Genomic DNA, 10,218 nt, shown 5'->3' on the forward strand with positions numbered 1-10,218 from the left:
TCTTACCTTTCAATTTCCTAGAAACTTTACGTATTAGGCAGATTAGTCATTTGTCTATTATATGGGTTACAAATATTATTTTCTGGTTTGTTATTCAAATTTTACTTTGTTGTTGTTGTTGTTTTTGTTTGTTTTTAATGATTTTATTTTTAAGTAATCTCTGCACCCAGTGTGGGGCTCGAACTCACAACCCCAAGATTCAGAGTCTCACACTCCATTAACTGAGCCAGGCAGGGGCCCCTTTACTTTGTTTTTTAAATGTAGATGTGTATCACTATTATGTAGGCATATGAATCCATAAATTTGTGGGTTCTGGTTTTTGAGTCATACTTAGAAAGAACTTCCACATGCATCAGTTATGGTGGAATACTTTTCTGTTGCCTTCTAGAACTTTTTTATTTTCTTTGTGCTAACATTTAAATCTTTTATTCATTTGTAATTTATCCTGGTGTTTATCAAACATTTATCCTGCCTTTCTAGCATAGACTGTACTTCAGGTTACTAAGTAAGTGAAGAGGGAAAGAATATCCTAATACAAAAATTCTAGCTACATATTGGAAAGGATTTTCTCCTTCGGTGCCCGCAGTTCTCGGTCACGCCGCTTCGAAGAATGAAGAGGGAGACCAGGCAGAGTGGTGGGCAGCAGAGCAAGGTTTATTGAGTTTAGCAATAGTACAAGCTCTCAAAGAGGGAGGGGACCCAAGAGGGCTGCCACCGGAATTTCTAAGTCTAGGGGGTTTTATGGGCTTGTTGGCTTGCTGTTTGTTTGTTTTTTAAGATTTTATCCATTTGACAGAGAGAGAGAGACAGTGAGAGAGGGAACACAAGCAGGGGGAGCGGGAGAGGGAGAAGCAGGCTTCCCGCGGAGCAGGGAGCCGGATGCGGGGCTCGATCCCAGGACCCTGGGACCACGACCTGAACTGAAGGCAGACGCCCAACGACTGAGCCACCCAGGCACCCCTTGGCTCACTGTTTTAATCTGATTAGCCCTCCCTGTGCCTGTCATCCAATCAGGTTTCCGTCATCTATCTATCACGTGGGAAAGGGTGGAGGGCTCCTTCCAGGGCGGTGTAAAATCCTCTTACAGGTGGTTTCCTCTTAAGGCGGGGGCCCCTTGTCCCTGCCTGCCTTTCTTCCAACTGTCCTTCATCGCATGCACCTCATAAGTAACCGAGCTTCAGAAAAACAAGAAAACTTCAAAATTGAAGAAGTAAAACTGGCAGAAGCGAATGGAGAAACTGACACATCCCTGGTTATAGCTGGAGATTTCAACACTCCTTTCTCAACAGGGTGTATTATTTCCCTTTCTCCCAAAGACTGAGCAGAGATAAGGGAAGAGAAATCGTGTTTCATAATTCAGATGTCTTCCCATCGAACTCTGACTTGAGCTTTCACTTCCACATTTCCCACAGTCTCATCGTTGAGCGGATGGGATGGGGGTCTGGAGAGGAGCGTGGAGAGACAGACGGAAGGTGAACTGTAGGACTCAGGTCTGGTAGGCAGGGTGGCCTGGTACATGCTATGTAAGCCCTCTGGGCCTCAGGGTCCTCTCTTGTCAAAAAAAAGAGAGTCGTTTTCCTCCTGTGTGAGTGGAGTTGGAGTCCCCGAAATCGCCGTGAGTGGATGGAAGAGATTGTTGCCAGTGCCCCAGGGCTGTGAGCCGTGGTGTGCCCAGCATCCTGGAAGGCCTATTCTCACACAGCCTGGAAGGTGTCTGCCCTGCCCAGGCAGCTGCCCTCAGACTGTCCACCAAGGGGCCAAATTACATAGCTGAGCTGATCATGCCCAGAGGGTTGGCTAAGCCGGAGCATGGGCAGAGGCTGGCCCAGGGTGAGTCGACGCTGGGTTTGTCCATTCTTGAGCAAAGCCATCTGTGCTCAAAGTGGAAAAGGAGTGAGTATTGGGGCCGGGGACACACATGCACTAGGGAAAGTAATCTCCCCCCTTCTCTTCAAAACAAAGGAGGTTGGCTTTAGCAATGGGTAGAAAAAAGGAGGAAATGGGTCTTTACCACTTACTTTTCCACCCTTCAGTGACAGAGTCTTGAGTGTTTTCCAAGCCCAGAAAATTCCCTTTTCAGCCTTAGAATTCGACACTGGAGGGCCATCAGTAAGGCCTTTGCTCAGCTTCCGATGATGGTTTAGGGAATCACGAGGCTGCTAGGGCAGAGAAGAAGACATTTCTGGTACCTCTCTCTTACTGATTTCTAGCTGGATTCCATTGGGGTCGGAGAACACACTCCATACGGTTTCAACTCTCTTACATTTGTTGAGATTTGTCTCGTAGCCCAGGATGTGGTCTACCTAGGTCCGTGTTCCATGTGCACTTGAGAAGGGTGGGTCTGCTCCGCTTGTTTCTATCAATATCAGTTAGATCCTGTGGATTGATGGTGTTATGGGGTCAATTCTCCTGTAATCTTGCTCATTTTCTCATAATTGCACTATCAGTGGTTGAGAGAGGGATATGCAGTCTCCAAATGGAATTGTGGATTCCTCAATTCTGCTTTCGATTCTTTCAGTTTTTTTGCACACGTTTTGCAGTTCTGTTTTTGGGAATACACACTTAGGATTGCTTTGTCTTCTTGATGGATTGACCTTTCCATCACTGCATAGTGTCCCTCTCTGGTTTTGGTAATTTTCTTTGCTCTGAAGTCCACTTTATTTGATATTAATATAGCCATTCCTTCTTTCCTTTGCATGTTTAACATTTGCGCTATTTATCTTTTCTCATCCTTTTCTTTTCAACTTGTTTCTACCATAACATCTGAAATTATTTTCGGGAAGCAGCATATACTTGGGTCATATGGTTTAATCTACTCTCCAGTTTCTATCTTTTAATTTAGATCCCTACATTTAGTAGAATTAATTATTGAGGTGTTAGTGCATAAGTCTGCCATTTTTATTTTGTTTTTTTCCCTGTTCTCTCCAGTTTTCACTTCTCTATTTTTTCCTCTACATTCCTGTGGGTTACTTGAACAATTTTATAATTCTATTCTGATTTTAATATAGTGTTTTTATACTGATTCATTCATTTTAGTTTTTATTTAAATTCCAATTAGTTAACATACAGTGTATTATGAGTTTCAGGTGTATAATTTAGTGATTCAACACTTCCATACAACACCGGGTGCTCATCAGCCTTCCTTAATCCCCATCACCGATTTCACCCATCCCTCTACCCCCCATCTCCCCTCCAGTAACCATCAGTTTGTTGTCTATAGTTAAGAGTCTGTTTTTTGGTTTTCCTCTCTCTTTTTTCCCCCCTGTGATCATTTGTTTTGTTTCTTAAATTCCATATATGAGTGAAATCATATGGTATTTGTCTTTCTCTGACTGACTTCTTTACTTAGCAGCATACTATCTAGCTCCAACCATGTTGTTGCAAATGGCAAGATTTCATTCTTTCTGATGGCTGAGTACTATTCTATTATGTATATGGGCTCTTTTCATAATTTGGCTATTGTTGATAATGCTGCTATAAACATCGAGGTGCATGTATCCCTTTGAATAGTATTTTTGTATTCTTTGGGTCAATACCTAGCAGTGCAATTGCTGGGTCATAAGGTAGTTCTATTTTTAACTTTTTGAGGAATCTCCATGCTGTTTTCCAGAGTGGCTGCACCAGTTTGCATTCTCAACAATAGTGCAGGAGGATTCCCCTTTCTCCACATCCTCGCCAACACCTGCTGATTCCTGTGTTATTGATTTTAGCCATTCTGACTGGTGTGAGGTGATATCTCCTTGTAGTATTGATTTGTAGTTCCCTGATGTTGAGTGATGTTGAGCATCTTTTGATGAGTCTGTTGGCCATCTGTCTTCTTTGGAAAAATGTCTATTCATGCCTGTTGCCTGTTTTTTAGTGGGATTATTCATTTTTGGGGTGTTGAGCTTTATAAGTTCTTTATAATTTGGATGCTATCCCTTTATCAGATACATGTCACTTGCAAATATCTTCTCCCGTTCTGTCAGTTACCGTTTAGTTTTATTGATTGTTTCCTTTGCTGTGCAGAACCTTTTTATTTTGAGGAAGTCCCCAATAGTATATTATTGCTTTTGTTTCCCTTGCCTCGGGAGACAGATCTAGTAAGAAGTTGTTTTGGCCAATGTGAAAGAGGTTGAAGCCGGTGCTGTCCTCTAGGATTTTAATGGTTTCCTGCTTCACATTTGGGTCTTTCATCCATTTTGAATTTATTTTTGTGTATGGTGTAAGAAGTAGTCCAGTTTCATTTTTTGCATTTTGCTGTCCAATTTTCCCAACAGCATTTGTTGAAGAGACTATCTTTTCCCCATTGAATATTCTTCCCTGCTTTGTCAAAGATGAATTGACCATATAGTTGTGCGTTCATTTCTGGATTTTCTCTTCTGTTCTGTTGATCTGTGTGTCTCATTTTGTACTATAATACGTAGAACAACCACTAAAATAGTTATTCAGAAAGGGACACTTTAGAAACACTGTTTTAAAAACACTATCTTAAAGTGTCCCTTTCTGAATAACTATTTAGTGGTTTGGTAGTTGTTCTAGGTATTATTTTATTTATATATATAGACACACACACACACACATATATATATATATATATAACTTACCACCGTCCATTGATATTATCATTTTACCAGCCAGAGTGAAGTATATGAACTTAACCACCCTTTAGAACATTGAAACTCCCCTGTCTACAAGGTAATTGTCTTTTTTTTTTAAAGATTTTTATTTATTTATTTGACAGAGAGAGACAAAGCGAGAGAGGGAACACAAGCAGGGGGAGGGTGAGAGGGAGAAACAGGCTTCCCTTGGAGCAGGGAGCCCGAAGCGGGGCTCGATCCCAGGACCCTGGGATCGTGACCTGAGCCAAAGGCAGATGCCCAGTGACTGAGCCACCCAGGCGCCCTACAATGTAATTGTCTTAAATATATTTCTTCTACATAAATTTAGAACCACATCAGACGGTGTTGCAATATATTCTTCAATCATCAAACATAATTAGAACTCAAGGAGAAGGAGAATCCATTTACCTACATTTTTGCTACTTTCTTTCTTCCTGGTGTTCCAAGGTTCCTTCTTTTATTGTTTCCTTTCTGTTTCAAATCTTCCTTAGTCTTTTTGAGAAAGTCTCCTGGTGACAAATTCCCTTAATTAGCTTTCCTTCACCTGAGAATGTCATGATTTCCCCTTTTATTCTTGAAGAACATATTCTCTGGCAACAGAATTCTGGGTTGTCAGTCCTTTTCTTTCAACAGTTGAGAAATGCTTTGTCACAGGGGCGCCTGGGTGGCTCAGTCGTTAAGCTTCTGCCTTCAGCTCAGGTCATGGTCCCAGGGTTCTGGGATCGAGCCCCGCATCAGGCTTCCTGCTCGGAGGGAAGCCTGCTTCTCCCGCTCCCACTCCCCCTGCTTGTGTTCCTGCTCTCGCTATGTGTCTCTCTGTCAAATAAATAAATAAAATCTTTAAAAAAAAAAAAAAAGAAAGAAAAATGCTTTGTCACTTCCTTCTGATGTCCATGGTTCCTGATGAGAACTCTGGAGATGACCCTTTACCTCTCCAGGGTCTGCCACTTCTATAGCCCTTGTCTACAGAACGGTAGGAACCAGGCACCTAGCCCCCCTCCCACTATGTATTTAGGGTTAGGGCAGGTATCTTTCCAGGTGCTTCCAATTTGTCCCCATGAATGATCACCTTGTGCTTGAATGTCACCCAGCTTCACAGTGGGGCTCATCTTGCTTCGGTTTTGATCCACAGCTGCCCCTTTGGGACTGATGTCCTCCCTAGGTCATTACTGCCACCACTGGGCCATCCTCAGAGGAGAGTGATGTGGGGGCAGCCTGCATTCCCTTACTGCCCTTACTACTCACATCTATGTGCGACCTGCCATTTCATCTCCTTGAATGGCACAAACATGTAATTCTTATATGTTGACCAGGGTTAATGAGAGGGAATCACAACATGAAGGATGTTCAGTTGGCTCTTGAACAACATGAGTGTGAACTGCGTGGGTCCACTTTTATGTGAAATTTTCTTCAATACATACTGTACGGTACTATGTGGGGTGCCCGGCTGGCTCAGTCGGCGGAGCATGTGGCTCTTGATCTCAAGGTTGTGGGTTCGGGTCCCATGTTGGGCAAAAAGATTACATAAAAATAAACTCTTAAAAAATAATAAATACTGTATAGTACGGTAAATGTATTTTTCCTCATTATGGTTTTTTAGAAGATTTTATTTATTTGTCAGAGAGAAAGAGAGGGAGAGAGCACAAGCAGGGAAAGGGGCAGAGGGAGAGGGAGAAGCAGGCTCCCCACTGAGCAGGGAGCCCAATGTAGGGCTCGATCCCAGGACCCCGGGATCATGACCTGAGCCGAAGGCAGACCTGAGCCACCCAGGTGTCCCTGCCTTATGATAACATTTTCTTCTTCTTCTAGTTTACTTTATTGTAACAATACAGCATGTAATACATATAACATACAAAATAGGTGTTAATCAACCATTTCCATTATTAGTAAAGTTCTGGGGGAGTTAAAAGTTATACTCAGATACTGAATTTAAATAATTTTTTTTTAAAATTGTATCTGGAAAAAAAGTTATACTCAGATATTCAATTGTGGGTGAGGGCGACATCAGTGCTGTTAACCAACTACCCCCCGCCCCAATCCACAAAGTTGTTCAAACATCAACTGTATTATTTCCTAGGGCTGTTATAACGAAGTACCATTTATTTTCTCATAATTCTGGAGGCCAGAAATCCAAAATCAAAGCGTTGGTAGGGCCATACTCCCTTTGAAGACCGAAGGGGCTTCCTTCCTTACCTCTTCCAGGTCCCAATGTGCCCAGGGTTTCCTTGGCAGCATAGTCCCATCTCTGCCTCCATCTTCATGTGACTCTCTTCCCTCTGTGTGTGCCCGTGGTCACATTTCCCTCCTCTGATAAGGATACCAGTCATGTGGGTTGAGATGACCAAATGGTCTTAACAATTAAATCTGCAAAGACCTTATTTCTAAATAAGGTCACATTCATAGGTACTGCGGGTTAGGACTTGAACATATCTTTTTTGCGGGAACACAGTTCAACCCACAAGAGGGGAGAAAAGCTTAAAAAGTGAAGTTGAGGGGCTCCTGGATAACTCGGTTGATCTCCCGACTCTCGATTTCAGTTCAGGTCTTGATCTCAGGGTCATGAACTCAAGCCCCGTGTTGGGCTTCATGCTGGGTGTGGAGCCTACATAAAAAAACAACAACACATTTCAAAAAGTGAAGTTGAATATAAGTGTTGACAGAACACAAGGAACTAAGGATCAAACCCTCTCAAGGACACTCTCATGAGCCCACTCCAGTTTTTGGACATTCCATACAAATGGACTCACCTTTATGTGATATTTTGTGTGCCATCTGGCTTCTTTCACTTAGCATAATGCTTTCAAGTTTCATTCATGTGGTGGCCTGGATTAATATTCCATCCATCCATCCATCAGTTGATGGACATTTGGGTTGCTTCCACTTTTTTGGCAATTATGAATCATGCTGCTATGAACATTCATGTATAAGTTTTTGTGTGAACATGTTTTCAGTTCTCTTGGGTACATACCTAGGAGTGGAATTACTGAGTCACGTGGTAACTCTGCGTCTAACTTTTTGAGGAACTGCCAGACTCCCTTCCATAGTGGTTGCTCCATTTGACACCCTTACCAGTAATGTATCAGGGTCCAATCTCTCCACATCCTCACTAGAATTTGTTCGCTTGTCCTTTCTTTCTTTCTTTCTTTCTTTTTAAATTATAACCATCCTGCGAATATGAAGTGGTATCTTATTTTGGTTTTGATTTGCATTTCCCCACTGACTCATAATGTTGAGCATCTTTTCATGTGTTTATTGACCATTTGCGTATCTTCTTTGGAGAAATGCTGGACCAATTTTTTACCTATTTAAAAAACTGAGCTATTTGTCTTTTTATTGTGGAGTTGTGAGAGTGCTTTATATATTCTGGGTACTAGATCTTTATCAGATATAGAATTTGCCCATATTTTCTCCCATTCTGTGGGTTGTTTGTTCAGTTTTGATGGTGTTCTATGGTGGGCAAAAGTTTTAATCCAGTTATTCTATTTTTCTTTTATCGATTGTGATTTTGGTGTCATACGTTAGAAACTATTGCCTAACTCATGGTTATAAAGATTTACACCTGTGTTTTAAGAGTCTTACAGTTTGGGGGTGCATGAGGGGAGCAGTCAGTTAAGCGCCCATCTCTTGGTTTCAAAGGCTTGGGTCCTGATCTCAGTGTCATGGAATCAAGCCCCACGTCTGGCTCTGTGTTCAGTGCAGAGTCTGCTTGAGATTCTCTCTCCCTCTCCCTCTACCCCTCCCACTTGTGTTCTCTCTCTCTCTCAAATAAATAAATAAATCTTTAGAAAAGAAAAAGAGTCTTACCGTTTTAACTCTTGGTATAGCTCTTTGATCCACTTTGCATACTAATATTTATATATAATATGATACAGGGATCCAAATTCACATTGTGCCTGTGGATGTTCAGCTATTCTAGCATGATACACTGTTTTTACCCATTAATATGTTTCAGATATTCTTTATGGCATCCTTTATCCTTTCGCATATATCCCAGCTTGTAACACACTCTCTTCCCAGTGTGTCCTGGATTGCAGCCTTAGTGGGACCCGCAGAGTGCTCCTTCCCACATTTCCATCAGCTCAATCACTGCCCCTTGGAAGCTCCCTGGGATCCCAACCTCCCCAACTAAAAAGAGAAGAATCTGACTTTTCTATGGGTCATGGGTTAAAACTTTCCATTGTTCACACTGGACACCTTGCTATTCTTTTTTTCATTTTTATTTTTTGTATTTATTTTTGCCGGTGACCCTTTTCCTTTTTCTCAGCAGAGAGGCAATGCCAATGTTTTGTTTGTTTTGTTTGTTTCTGTTTGTTCATCACAAGAGTCTACTGAAAAGTGAACAAGACCAAAATCAAGATTCCCTATCAGGGCTCCTGCTGGGATCTGCCCACAACCCCTTAAAACAAACTGACCTTTGCAGCTGAGGGAATTTCAAATCTCGGCACTGGCCTTGGGCATTCCTGTTAGTGTCTGCATGGCTTCCATGCAGGACTGTGGGCCTCTCTCTGCAATTTGTGCTCAGCTGTTGCGGCGGGATTGTCCCTTTGTAAGCATCTCATTAGTAAGCTGAGGTCATCAGTCAGCTGAGAATGGCTGGCTGTGAGGCCAGCCTGGCAGGGGGCACGGGAGGGGGCAGATTTGGAAATACACAGCAGTATCAGAGAGGAGCTTGAGTTTGTGCGTGAGGGTAGGGGTGCTGGAGAGACAGGGAGGCACAGTCAGGACGGACGAGACGGGCTAACCTGGCTCATTTGACCTGGACCAGGGAGCTGACCCTCCCAGAGACACATGGGACAGAAGATGACTCTGCACCTCACATCATTTCACCAGTTGGCCCCCAAGACTGTCTGCCCCTTTTTGAAATTGAAATAAAAGAGAAATTTCCAAACCTCTCCAATGTTTTTTAATTTATCCTTGAGTTGGAAAGTGTAACCTTTCCCTGTGAGTGTGTGAACCAGGGAAAACACTCCTCTTTGGAAGGTGACTTTCTGCAGGGTCTCAATGGCCCCTAAGGAACCCATCTGCCTTCAAGCTGCTGGAGAGTGGGAATGGCCCTGCCCGGGGAGACATCGCCTGGCAGGTAGATGGACAGTTTTATGCCATTGTATTCTGTTCTTCTGATCACATGCCTGAATGTGTGTGGGTGTGTTTGCACCGGGGTGTATGGTCTTTGCAGACTGGGTTAGGAATGACAGGAGTTAGTGTCTGTTCGACAGGAATATAAGGCAGAACAAACATCTACCATCTAAAGGAAATACCGATTTCCTTTCACACAATGTGATTGTTTCTAATATTTATTCAACTCAGATTGAACTCAAATGAACGAGGATGGACTGAGGTTCTGTTCTGTGTTGGCTCTCCCCCTCGGGCTTCGGGGGACCACGAGACATGAGGGCAAAGACAGCAGGGAAGACAATCCAATGACAGGGAAAGGCAGCCTGAGGTCAGGGAAAACAGACAAAAGCAACTCTGGTTGTTTGGCTTCAGTGAGAGGAGAGCGCAGGGAGGGCCACATCCCAGGGGAAGGTTTTGTGGGACCTTGGCCCTGGCGGGACTATGCCTAGGTGAAAGACATGGGATCTCAGGAACTTGACAGCTTATTTATTATTGCTATGTT

The sequence above is a fragment of the Mirounga angustirostris genome, unplaced genomic scaffold (assembly GCF_029215605.1).
Source record: "Mirounga angustirostris isolate CCGP_5_RB_7025 unplaced genomic scaffold, mMirAng1.0.hap1 SCAF_12, whole genome shotgun sequence".
NCBI classification, from domain to species: domain Eukaryota; kingdom Metazoa; phylum Chordata; class Mammalia; order Carnivora; family Phocidae; genus Mirounga; species Mirounga angustirostris.